Below are 13,680 nucleotides of genomic sequence, written 5' to 3' on the forward strand. Positions count from 1 at the left end.
TGACGCGCCGGCTTCAGCCGGGTGCTGGCGGCGGCGGGAGCGGCAGCAGCGGCGGGGGTGAGCCGTGGGGCAGCGGCATTGGGAGCGGGATTGGGAGCGGGATTGGGAACGGGGGGTCAGACCCTCCGGACAACCGGGGACCACCGGGGCGGCCGCGGCGGGCCGGCGGGGCGGGCTGCCGGGGCTGTGTCCGTGTGTGGCGCTGGGAGCGCCGGGCGAGGGGTGCGGGCCGCCCTCCCCGGGCTGCGGGGCACCGAGGGGCGCTGCCCGCGCTCGGTGGCATCGGCCGCGCTTCAGGAGCGGCTCGGGAGCCCTGGCCCAGCAGCCAGCCCTGTCGCCGGGCTCCTCCCGGCCCTTTGGAGTGTGTTTTTCCCCCTGATCTTTGGTAGAGGGCTCCGCCGCGGTGACTGCTCTTAGCAATGATTAACGACGGCAGGGAGAAAATTCGGTTTAAGCAACTAGTAATCTTGTTTTGGCCTACTCCTTTTTGTTTTGCTATAGCAAATCCATCGCCTTTGGCAACTGTGATCTGAAGATCACAGGGATGTACAAAAGCTCTGTCTGTATATATACACATGTTATTGTTGTGTATATACATTATATAGCATACAATATACAAATATATAATGGATATCATAGCATGTTTTTGTATTAAATGCATCGTATTCGATGGACTATTCTGTTAGTCAGGAGACTGCCTTCTGTTATTTTTAAATTCTGTGTTATCTAAGTTAAGCAGCATGAGAAATGTTTAGGTACGTATGAAGACAGCCTATGAAAACACAGTATGCAATTAAAACTAACTGATTTATAAACCAAAGGAAGTTCCAGTGACTGAGGGTTGCTGGGTTTGCCTTGGGTCATGTTCTGGAGTTGGGCACAGAGGCATGGGGGCAGCTGCCAGTGCTTTACCTTGAGGCGCCTGTGTTTGCTGCTCATCTCACACTTGCTGGGATCACCCCCCTAGAGACACAGTTGCCATCAGATCAGGACAACTGGCTGGGTGTTCTCACAGTCCTTCAAGGATATGGCAATTCTAAGTAAATATTGCCTAATTCTGCTAGCAGTGTCCAAGGGATAAAGGCAGATGGAAATGTGGAGCCAAGCTCTTGAGGATCAGGGTCTGGCCCACTCGGGTGTGTTTGAGGCTCCCACCTGGCACGTGCCCACATCACATATTTCCCAAGGGAAACTGCAACTGGAGTTTTCATTGCCCATCCTGCTTCTCACATTGACAGAAATGGCTCAAGTGAGGGGAAAGGTTTTCCTATTTGTGCTAGGGACAACTGAAACTGAAAGTAATGCAAGACAGGGCTTGCCTGAATGACACAATACTGGACTTCCTTTAGAAAAGTGGAAATACCAACGTTTTCTTTGTGTAGAAAATGCAAATAATAATTATGCCTGACTCAGCCTAGGGTATTATTTATGATGCTTGCCTTGAAATCCAGAAATCTCTTGCTTATAATGTATATTTTGTGTTGAATCTAATGAGTGTTTACCTTTTAATGAATTTAAAGATCTTGCATTGGTATACCATGGTTGTATTCACAGAAATACTTTACCTTTATTATAGATGATGATGATGAAAATTTTCAATTTTATTAGGAAAATAGTTACATTTAATTATTTTTTATAAAAGGAGGAAAATATTTCAAAAATGTTACTACTAAGGTTTTGTGCTCCTGTAGCATTGCAAAACAGCTGTGGTTTCCCACATTAACTCCTGAAGAACAGCTGTTCTGGAGGTTAGCCAGCCCTAGTGTAGCTGCTTGAGCTAATTCTGTGATCTCTGCATGCCCACAGTGATGAGATGCTTTTAGCATAGGTGCAGCATACAGGTCGCACGAGTGGTGCTCTGCTGTGCCGAGGCTCCGAGTGTCCTGAGACTTCCCTTCCCAAGCACTCTGCCATACTGAGCAAAAACTACTGAGGATTTGGGTCAAACTGAGCAATTCTCAGGCATAAGAGCAAGCGGAGCGTTGAATCAAACCATCAGTTGGCAGACATGAAGTGACCTCTTGGTGGACTATAACCATCGAGGCAGGACTGGTGATGTGACTGATGCAAGGTGTTTTCAGTGCTACCACTGAACAGATGAGGAACAGAACATCATAAGGGTGAAGGCCCTGTTCACAGAAATTTTAGAGCCCTTACTGCCGCTGTTGCTGCACATGGATCTCTTACAGAATAGCTTTTTCCACCCAAAGGCCATGGCAGACATCAGTTTGAACATACCTAGCTAAGCAACTGTAGAGCACCTTTTCTTGATGCCTCCCTCCCTCCTTCCCCTGGCAGCTTATGGCCCCTGCCACAGGGCAGCGTTGCCTTTGGCCTGCTGGGCTGAGCCTGCTGGTCAAGCACGGGCTTCACTGTGGTGTTCCCCTCTGCCCACCCTTCTGCTGGGGAATGAGAGATACTGTCGAGGGTACCAATGCAGAAGTTGGGGCCTTTCTGACCATAAAGGGCTGAATCAGTCTTGTGGCCTCATTTTAGTCAATTTTTGCTCAGTATGTTTCCTAATTGTCATAGTTTCAGGCAACTGCAACCGTCTCTGCTTGTATGATGCAATTTTGTAACTTCTCCATGTGAAAGAAGGAAGCGCTCCTCTGGCAGGTTGATTTAGAAAGCAAATGCAAACAAAAAAACCAAAAGAGCAAAACCCACACTGTGATAAACCACAGAGCAAAAAAGTTGTGAACATTTACTCAGCAGCATGGACTGCTGGGGGTGTTTCTTGCTTTCTGAGAGTAGGTAGGTGGTATAAGACAGGTGACAACTTTGGTGTATCCTATCTCTGCAATGTGTAACACAGATCTTATTTCCATGCATGTACTGTGTACTATGCATAAGGTTTTGGCTTTTGTAAACAGAGAAGTAAAAGAGAACTCAGTAATTTAGGATATTGTGTTTTTTCTTTCTTATTAAACATTTTGCATATTTTTATAATCAAAAAAAAAAAAAGAAACCCTCAGCAACTTTTTTGTTCTTCTGATAAAAATACAAAAAGAAAAGCACAGCTATGTGTCCTACAGGAATTTCCTGACTTCTTGGCAAGATAAGTCTTGGAACAGAGAAGCAAATCATGCATCATGCCTACCGGGAGCTACATGCTCAAGTTTGCTGCATAGTGTTTGGCCCTGGATCTTTGTATCATTGCTTGCTAAATCTCTACACAGATCTTAAGAATAGAAACACCTTTAGTAAGCATTCTTCTTCCCCAGATTGGAGGGAAAAGAACAAACCCAGAAGAATTCTTGATTAGTCTGTTTACAAAACATTCATGTTTTGTATATAGACACTGAAGGACAGGAAGGCAAAAAGAAAAAGCTTGTCATCCCACTTCACTGGTGGCTGCAGGAGTGATCCCTCCACCTACAGAAAGCGGACTGCCATCACGATTTCCTTGTTGGCAGAAGCTCCAACTGAATCACACACTTGGTCAACAGCTCTCTGTACTCCTAAAATCAAGCATCTGTGGGAGGGAAAGAAGAAGCAGAGAGACTGCAAAGACAGCTTAGAGCTGAAACCACTTGCAGCGGCCCTGGCACAGACAAACCCTTGTGGTGGGAGGTGTTGCAGAAGGAGCAGGGTCTCCTGAGCAATCCCTCTGCGCTGCACGCAGGACCAAAGTGCTGCCTGTGCAGCATCCAGCAGTTTGGGCACGGGTCAATTGCCTGATGTGTGTGACTGGTGCCTTTCAAGGTGACTGTCTAGAGGGATCCCAGACACTTGTATGAGGCTGGCACATGACCTACAGTTGATCCACCCTCTTCTTGAGCAGTAGCTGAAGAGTAAGTAGGACACTTTGTGAGCACTCGTGAAGACACTGAACATCTAAGTTTAGCTGTCTGAATCCTACTTGTCCAGATTCCTGTAGACCAGGCAGAACAGTGGGAGTTCTAATGGAACATAATCCAATGATGAAATCACAAATGGTTCTGCAGTTTCCATAGTGTTCCTCCAGGGATCCTCTTTCAACTTGGAGAAATTCAAACCTGTATTTTTCTTCTCAAGGTCTAATTAGTGAAATTTCTTCACAGAACCCTTAAATGTCCTCAGGGCTCCTGGTTTCAGTTTCCTTTCTGGTTTTGTTGGGCCTGTTGTCCACAGAGAAATGAGCCCACACTGTCTGCCAGCTTTGTGCTGTCCATGACTTGCTCCCTGGTGTACTTACTCCTTCAGTACTTAGGTGACAGACATAAAAAACATACATACTACATTGTTGGTTGTTTTCTTTTGTTTTGCTGAAAGTCTGCAGTTAAACAGGGTATGTCCCTGGATTGATGGTGTGCAGGTGTTGCTCAAGGTGTTCACAGCACACCAGCACTGCACGTTGTCCCACTGGCACCTCAGCATGACTTATGTCAAAGTGTCTCCCAGTATGGCAGGTGAATTCATCAATAGACATGAACCTTGCAAAAACCATTACAAAAAACATCACCCTGTCGGCCTGGCCCGAAAGGAAGTCCTTGATTGGATTGAAGGGAGTTTCTCTTTGCTCCAGCACCTTCATGTTACTGGTTGTAGATTGTCACAGAGCTGAGGGGCATGATGCACACCAGTGAGGTCCATTTGTTTGAGAACAAGTAAACCAGCAATGATTTCATAATGGATCTTCTCTCTGGTAACTCTTGTGCACAAAATGAGGAAGCAATTTATCCCCCATGCCTGCTTTTTTGTGGTATGAAGGAATTCCTGTTTCCTGATATTGAAAGGATTTGTGGCTTAAGAAAATTACTATTTCCTTTCCTTTTCTTCTCCAGCAGAAATGTCTAGAAAGATGCACTCACTTACAGCTAAAACTACATTTCAAAGCCAAATGTTCTACTCCTGTAGTAAAGCATCTATTTTACTGTAGAATTGACAATGAGTAATTTACCATGACCTCTGTTTGTGTGCTGCCAACGCATCCTTCAAGTTCCTGCTCCTCCTTTCCTTCAGGGAGGCCCTAACTGCTCACCTACCTTGCTTCTTGTGTACAGCAACAGTCACCAGGTTATAAGTTTTGCCTTCTAATAGTCTCATTGTTTTAATTGTGTAATGGTGATGTGTGGTTTTAAATTAGTCATAACTTTAACTTCTGTTTTAATGAGATCTTCAGTTGTATTCCCAGAGGGGAAGGCTTTGTTTTCCCAGGAGTAATGTGCTTTTCCCAGAAGAAATGAATTTCTACTAATGACATATGAAAAGGTGAGGTGGCAGTGGAGGTGTTGGGGAGTGGTTATGGGGAGAAGAGACATATCTGCAAGTCTCAGGCACTGAAGAACATCTTGATAATGCCAGAGCCTATGACGTGCCAGGCACTCATGTATAAATAGTCACACTGGCACGTAGTGTCATTGCAATCGTGCTTTGAGAACAGCTGAGTCTAACAGCCTTGTCTCTCTTGCACAGCCCAAAGACACCCTCACATGTCTGAAGACATGTGAAATAATGAGACTGGTGTTTAATGGCTGAGACACGAGTTGTTGTGCTCCCCAAGGAATTATGACTACATGGCATTTGTTAGATCAGTCTGGCCACTGGTTGCAGGTATGACTGCTTAGAGTTGGGGAGACAGGAGGGGACATCACTCATTCCAGAAGAGAGAGAGCCCTTTGTCTCCCCCTCTCTGGGTGGATGAAGATGAATCACAGAATATGCCAAGTTGGAAGATCTGTTTGACCTGTGGGCTGGGAAAAAGATGGTGTGTAATACAGTGCTAAACCTTAGAGTAGAAATCCAAGATCCTCTCCCAGCTGAGGTCTTTTTTTTGTGAGCTTTCCGCAGCTGAATCGCTGGGGTTTAATGCAAACCCTGGTAGGTTGGTGTTAATAGTGTTAATGACATTTATTCTCCTTCCTGTTCTCCTGCTAGAACAGTAACACAGACCCTGTCAAGGACAGTACTGTCCTTACAGAGTTCTTTCCGAGTACGTAAAGCACTTTCCTGTATGTAATGTGGTGCAGGATTTGAAACTCACCTATAAAGGGGAATGCATCCTCAGTAGTGGTTGTTTACATCTCTGGTGGCACTAGTGACCTAATTGTGTCAGTTCTGCAGAAAAGTTACAGGCAGTGAGGAGTAGGCTGGATACCTGCAGCGGGGCTTTCCTCTGTGGGCTTTCCAGCTACAGGGGTCTGTGGTAAATGGTACCTTCAGTTCCTGCTTCATCTGGGCTGTTGGTTTCATTGAGGCGCCGTGATTGCAGTTTCCTTCAGCGATCCGCACAGAGCCCTGGGATTGTAATTGTCCCTGCAACATCGCTGTGTTTCTACAAGCCAGTAGAGCCGGAGAGGATCTCTTGGTGGTTATCAGATCCCACCAGCCATGTGAATGACATTTATTATGGATTTAACCGTAGGACCACAAAGTAGCCCTTCAAATACACCCATACATAATGTGTAGGTTTCAACTGCTTTAGTTAAAGTGATCATATAAATTGACACTTTTTCTGTTTAAAGACTGATTTGTGCTTTTTTTTGTCCTGAAGTAAATACATTTAAGTGTACTTGGAATAAGCGTTACTTAACACAAACCAGTTTCATCTTGATGCACTGTTTTCCCATGGGCTTGCCATACAGATCTGTGCATTCTGCTCATTTATGCAGCATCTGCTCTGTGAGTGTGAAATCTTTCTCCTACTGAAGGCAGAAGTTGTTGTTCAGACCACTTAGTGGTCTGCTTGAATTCATTGTTGGAAAAATATCACATGGGTTTGGGCACTGTGAAAGCAAGCTGTGAGCCATACTTGTCCTGCAAGCATTAAATTTTCTACCTTTGCTTCTCTTATGTTGATCTTGAACCAGTGTTTGTTCCAGGCTGACCAGCAACTTCTTTGACTTGGCTGTGATGGCAGAGCAGTCAAGCCCAAGTGCTGCTTTTCTTCTCTCCCTCCCATTTTTGTGTATTTGTTATGCCTCCTGCTGTTCTCTCACGACTTTGGAAAGAAGTTTGCCACGTCACAGATGAGCCTCCTGTGCCAAGAGTTGGACAAAAGCTGATATCAGTCTTTTAAAGTTATGGTGCAGCAGTGGGATGAAAGCAACCAAAATCACATCTTAATGTTCAGTAGGCACAAAACAAATGAGAAGTAGAAAATCCAGGGATATGGATGAATCACTGATTTTCAGCTTGTTTTTCTTACTGGTCAGTCTCATGAAAAGTTTCTCCTGCCAAATGCTGTTTGTTTCTCAGAATTGCTTGCTTTAGTAATAATTAACACTATTTTGAAGCTATTTATTTCCAAAATACTGTTGTCATGCCACTGGCACAGGGTAGCATCTAGAAAGATAACAAAGCCTATTGAACAAGCAAACTGCCCAGTCAAATTCACTGTTAATACGTTCTTAAATGGTTAATTTGATGGTTGATAGACCCAGCCCACCAACTAGTGCAATGTATGGATGCAGCTACACAGACATGACAGCAGTAGGATTTTGTGTCAGTGATGGGCCATCTGATACGTTGTTCAGAGGAAGAGAGCCCTAAGAGTGAATTGCCATAGTGTGAAAGACTGGACATCTGATCCAGCTGCACTGTTGTAATGATCCTTCATGGGCTTGGTCTGCATAAAAGACACAAGAGACACAACAGTTTGCAGAGAGTTGATCAAAATGCTTTGTGGGCACACTGTATTGACTGCAATATTTCCTGTCTTACCCACTGTTTTGAGCTGCAGTTATACAGACTACTTAGGATCCATCTATTTCAAGATGTTACTACTTAACTGTTCATTTTATTTTTGACCGTATCTGTGCTGGGTCTTTCCCAGCCATCTCCCCAGACACATGTCATCAGACTGAGACTTCTAATTTTGTGGCTGTGGCCAAAACTCTCAGTTTTGCTTTACTTTCCTCTCTGGGCCCAAGTCCAAACACTGACACTTCCTGGATTGGAGCAGGTAGCACATCACAAAAATAGATGTTTTGATGGCATAAGGAAATCTGCAGCAGGAAAAAAGCCAAGCTAAAACATGCAGTGCAATTCAAGCAGCAGACAAAAATTGTATCATAAATTAAAAGAGTTTGAAATGAGCAAAAAATGAGTAGTTTCTGGCACGTGAGATTCAAAATGTTCCAGTGGGTGAGTCAGGAAGGGAAGGGTTCCGGTGATGGCAGCCTCTGCATCTGAGAGACAGAGACACAAATGTAGTGATAAGACTGCATGGTATTTGCTGACTTTTGCTCTGCTTACTCAGCAGCAGAGATACGGCTTTCACCAGCCCTTCTTTTCCTGTGATAAGTAAAAGTTAGTTATTACAGAGATACCTTGAGAAAGATACTATTTTTAAGGCAACTTAAAGACTTAATTCCTAACAGAAACATGCATTTTTCAAAGAAAGACATACATTGTCTGAACCTTCCTTCAGAAGCAGCATTTAATATTTTTCTTAGGAATTTAATCTGTGTTCCAAAGTGCTGAGACTTTAGTCTCTCTTTTCAACCCCCATCTTGTTGGTTTCTAGAAGTTACAGCTGTCTGATGTGTTGTTTGTAACTGGCATCATGTGGAAAATACCTCGGGGTGGCTTATCTGTCTGTGTTGGTGTACCTAGTAAGATCTGTGTATGGTTTATGAGTGCACAACGTGTACATCTTCACTCATCACTTCTGCAGCTGAGCGGAACTGTCACTTGCAAAGTACACAGGTGCTATTCAGCAAGTAGTTTAGCCTGGAAATTTCTTGCTGCTTTCCCTTCTCAAAGGTACTTTTAGTGCAGTGGTCTGCCTGTTGTGTGTAAGTATCAGTAAGAAGCCTAGTGCCTGTCCAGTATTTTCCATGTTGAGTACAGCTGAAAAGATGGTTGAATTTGCTGGCCTGCTAAGGTTGCTGTTTCTTCTGAAACTGATTTCTGCTAGCTCAAGGGATCTCAGAAGCTCTCTGCAGCAAGCATGCTTCCTGAAACTTTACTCTGAAGGTCACCAGTGCTTCCCTTCGAAGACTGTCTTATCTCTTTGTCAGCCTTCTGAAAATGTCCTAACAAAACCTGTGATTATTTATGCCACAAAATCATTTTGTGTAGTTTAATCTACTTCTTATGCACCATGAGATTTGGAAAGAGTAGCAAAGGCAGTCTCACATGGCAGTCTCACATGGCAGTTTCCAGGCTGCCTGGAAAACACAGGAGCTGGAGCTGCAGGAACGTTTTGAGTGGTCCCCCGGTTGTCTGCAGAAGTGGTGGCAAGCACTAGCCCTGAGTTACCATGACCAACTCTGCCATGTACTATTCCTTCAGTGACATGACCCACAATTACTGTTCTGTAGTCGTTGCCTAAAAGCCCAAGATGCCAACGTTAGCCTTACCAGTAGTTTCTAATATGAGAAAACCAAAGTAATAGTCGCTCTGAGATCAGCAACCCCCTGAAACTGCAGAATATTCATGAAGTCCTTTGGTTGTGCATATGTCTGCAATTTGAGCCTGAAAAGCAAAAAACAAAACAGACCAACAAAACCACCCGTCCCCCCCGAAAACAAACCAGCCCAACAAAAAAAAAAAGAAAAATGAGAGAATGGGGAAACATATGATGCTCTCTCCTACTCTGAACAGATTTCCTAGTACTTCTTCCTTGTTTACCTTTAGGCTTTTAGAGGTTTCAGAGAGACTTGGTAGGTAAATCATACTGCTGTCCAGCTATATGGTATTAACTTGAAGCAATTCAAAGTGTGGTATAATACCACTGTAATTGGAAATCTGTGACCCACACCTGACACTGTAATCCTTGTGATGTATTTGTTTTGGAGGGTAGAGGGAAATTAACATTTTTCATTAACTCTTTGATTCTCAAGTTCCTCTGAAATGAGTGAAAATTTCTTGTATAGTGTCTTTTTTTTCTTCTGGTAAAACATGTCTTGATATCCAGGAAGATTGCAGGACAAGGGAATGGCTGACTGGGGAGAAATGCTAGTGTAATGGTTGAGGAGAAGCTGTCTTATACCTGGTGGCCATAAACAAGTGTTTAGAAACCAAATGGAATGAAATGCCATAGGAAGGAGTAGTTAACTAAGCATCTTGGCAGCAATGCCTGGGAATTTCAAGTGCAGCCACAAAGGCATGATGTTTGGCAGTGCCTTTCGAGATTGCATTGTGGTTGAAGGGAAGGTGTGTGAGTTCTGTCAGTGGTTTGGGAAGCTCTTGTTCTTTTAAAAGCAGTTTAGACAGTGTGTTTGTTTTTTGCTCAGCAATGAAGTGATTCTGCTCCTACTGTAATACAACGCTGATGAAAGAGGTACCTTGAGTGTGGGAAGTGTGAAGGATTTGCTCAAGGGGTACTTAATTTTGTTGACTTCACTAAGCAGTCTGCGGCCCCCTGACTGTTGTGTAGAGTTTAGATGAAAATGCTGATGTCTTTCATACTCTTTATGCATCTGACCAACAGATCCTTACAGAAATTTGCTGAGGGAGGGTGAGGCAAATAACCATCGGGATAGAAGAAAGGAGGAAAGATGCTCTGTCACCTGCATAGTCTGGAGTTTCAGTCCTCACTATCTGGTTCATGAACAGTGAGGAACAGAAGTGAACTCATCACCCTCATCAGTGCAGTTGGGTTGACCCCAGGTGTTAAGGTGGAACAGGTGAAGTAGAAGGCATTTGCTTATGCTGAGTTTGAGTTATTCCAGATTGACTGAAAGTCCCTGCTTGAGGAACAGCATTTGAATAAGATTTTTCCCATCAACAAGAGCAGTAGTTCTGTGATAGCCATGTACCCGATTGCTGTAAGTGCCAAGCTGCGTTAGGATGCGGTCAGTTTGGCAGCACAGAATGGTACACTTTATATAGGTGGCATACACTCATACATACATAGTTTTCTTTTTTTTTTTCCTTCAAAACTGGGGAATAAGCCCTCAAAATGTTGCCTATTTCTTGTATTCTGAGGTTGCAGAGTAAGTCACACCTATGTCACTGCTGGACTAGAAGACCTTTCCATGGATACATACAGTATATTTGATATTACGATTTCAGGCACTTTTGTTCCATAAACAAATTAACATCGCTTTCTCTCACTTGTTATCCTTTCATTTGAAACCTCTAGTAGTATTTCATCCATGCTTCTGACTAGCTATGAGTTAGTACTAAGTGGGAATTTAGCTCTGTTATTTCCTACTCCCTTGGAACAGCAGTGGCACAGGCATCTCAGGAGATGCTCTTTCTACATCAGTGACTTTCCCTGCCAGTGACTGACCTTTAAGAACTAGTCCGGAACCTGAGGCTTCTGCAAATACAGCAAATGCTTCCCAAAAGAAATTTGCATTATCCTATCCCAAATCTTAGTAATAGTTATGTTTTAGCATGGAATTGAGTTTTTTGTAGGTTTGGGGGTTTTTTGAACACTCCAGATCTTCTCTTATTCTTCCTGTTCCTCCCCCTTCTTTACAAATTCACGTGGATCACTTGCCTTTCAGGATTGTAGCATGGCCAGGTGTACATGGGCACGTTCTTTGATAGTGAACTCCATGTATGGATGCAGCTGAACTTTCTACAGGCTGTAAATGAAAATTACTGTGACTTTTTTTTGAGTCTTAAGGTGAGCAAAACAAAAATGCAGGAAAGTCTTGTAAGCATTTAGCGATTCAATTTTTATCTCTCTCGGTCATATTGAAGCCTTGAATGAAAGTTTCATTTGATACTGATGATGGGAACAACCTTGAAAGCACAGCTGAGGACTTTGCTTGTGACTGGATAGTACTTTCAATCATCACCAAGGTCTAAAAATAAATCACACCTCCCCATTAAAGCCTGAAGGTGGTCATTTAGTTATACGATTAGAAATAACCAAAGGTGGTTGGATGGATGGATGCTTGGATGCATGCATGCATGAGCTGACTACCAGCATTTATCCTTGAGAACAAACACTGGGCACATGGAATGCGTGAGCATTCCCAAAGCAGATAAGGATATTGCATAGGCCACTGCCCAGTATGAGTGAAATCGTAACATTTCAGTGCAGCTAAATACAGCTACTAGTGAGGCAGCCAGGAGGGTTTGCATTTGTTCATGCTGGTCTTAGAGCAAGTGGTTTTTGTCTGTGCTACTGCTTGAGTTTTCATCTTTCAGTTGGGGAACGCTGGGGAGAAATTACTTCCTCCTTTAGCAGCAATCTATCTACATGATAAAAGGGTATTTCCCTAGTAATGTTAGATTATCAGTTTTAATTTAGATTTTAAAATACAAAGTAATCTCTAAAACATGAAATATAATACTTGATATTGTTTATCTGTTGCTCTTAAGAAGAGCACTGCAGTTTATCTGTTTTCCCTAAGAAAAGCACTGCAGTACTTGTGTTTTTTTCCCCCCTCTTCTTCCTGATTCTTTTTTAGGCACAGGAAGTATGGCAATTCATCCTACGTAATCTTTTTGCTTTTGAGTGGTTGTCATTGGCAGTTGTGGAGCTGTTCCCTGGCAGTTTTGTTGGTTATACAATTAAGAACCATCAAAAATATGTACTGCAAGGAGCAGTTGATATAGTAAGGATATGAAACTAAAATAAAAAAGAGGTCTTCAGATTGATAATGGATCAGAAGCAGAACAAAAACGTACTCAAAGCAATGTGGGGGGGTTTTCCCAGTCACAACAGAAAGTGTTTTATCAAAACTACAGATCTACCCGTGGCTTTTTTTGATTCTGTTTCCCAGCACTCATTCATTTCTATCAGAGGACATTTTGTTTAGAGTAAAAGAGACCAAAAGCCTTCTGTTTGTCTTCTGATTGATGGCTGCTCCATCGCTGGTATTTTGGGTAGGTTTTTTTTCAAGATAAAAAGATAACCTCTTAAGCTGAAGTTTCACTGGCTTCACTGTGTGTTCTGCTTCACTGGCTTCATTATGTGTTACAGAAGTCCCCAAATATATATCTTGCTACCAGACAGAGTATTGCATTCAGTATATTTGCAAGTGGCTGCAGCATGACTGGGCAATCTCACGGAAATCAGTGAAAAAAGGCAGCTTTGAGGGGTTTGCATTTCCATTATTGATTTTTTTTTTCCAAATTACTTCATGAAAAACTGATGTATTTTAAATATTTTAGGAAGCTTTTTGGTGTTGAAATATTAATTTTTTGTCATTAAATATTTAAAATTGTGGTGGCTGTTTGGAGTTTAAGCTATTCTTGCTAACCTGCACCAGTATATAACTCGGTCATTAGAAGAACAGATGACAAAATGAAACGTGCTATTTCAGCCTTGTCATTTGCTAGCAGTGTTAGAAATGAGATATTTTGGGCTTGCATAATTTCTCACTTAAATCAGCTTAGAGACAGGAGAGAAACACACTGCAGAATTTGATGAAATAAAGATACATAACTAGGAAAAAAATTTGAATTGCCATCTTGAAAAAAACACAGCAAATTCAATAAGGTCTGAAAGGGGGAAAAATAACATCAAACTATATATAGGTTTACAACTATATTTAATGGGGAGAGACAGCAGAAAGAATCTTCTTCAAATAGCCTGAACCCAACACGGTGTTTTTGTCTGTACTCAGCACTTGTGAGGCTGCACCTCAAGTCCTATGTCCAGTTCTGGGCCCCTCACTTGGAGAAGGACATTGAAGTGCTGGAGCGAGTCCAGAGAAGGGCAATGGAGCTGGGGAAGGGTCTGGAGAGTGAATCCTATGAGGAGAGGCTAAGGGAGCTGTGGTTGTTCAGTCTGGAGAAAAGGAGGCTCAGGGGAGACCTTATTGCTCTCTACAAGTGCCTGAAAGG

The 13,680-nt window shown here is 43.0% G+C and overlaps 1 protein-coding gene across 1 annotated transcript in view; it reads left to right on the top strand.

Moving 5' to 3' along the window:
• The first annotated feature begins 11 nt into the window (after positions 1–11).
• SNX10 (sorting nexin 10) overlaps positions 12–13,680 on the top strand; it is a 34,980-nt gene continuing 21,311 nt past the window's right edge. Inside the window, exon 1 of the mRNA XM_082296015.1 lies at positions 12–57. The gene's annotated coding sequence lies outside the window, so the exon portion shown is untranslated. The remainder of the gene's footprint in view (positions 58–13,680) is intronic.

Source organism: Coloeus monedula, assembly GCF_965178545.1.
Source record: "Coloeus monedula genome assembly, chromosome: 1".
In the NCBI taxonomy this organism is placed as follows: Eukaryota; Metazoa; Chordata; class Aves; order Passeriformes; family Corvidae; genus Coloeus; species Coloeus monedula.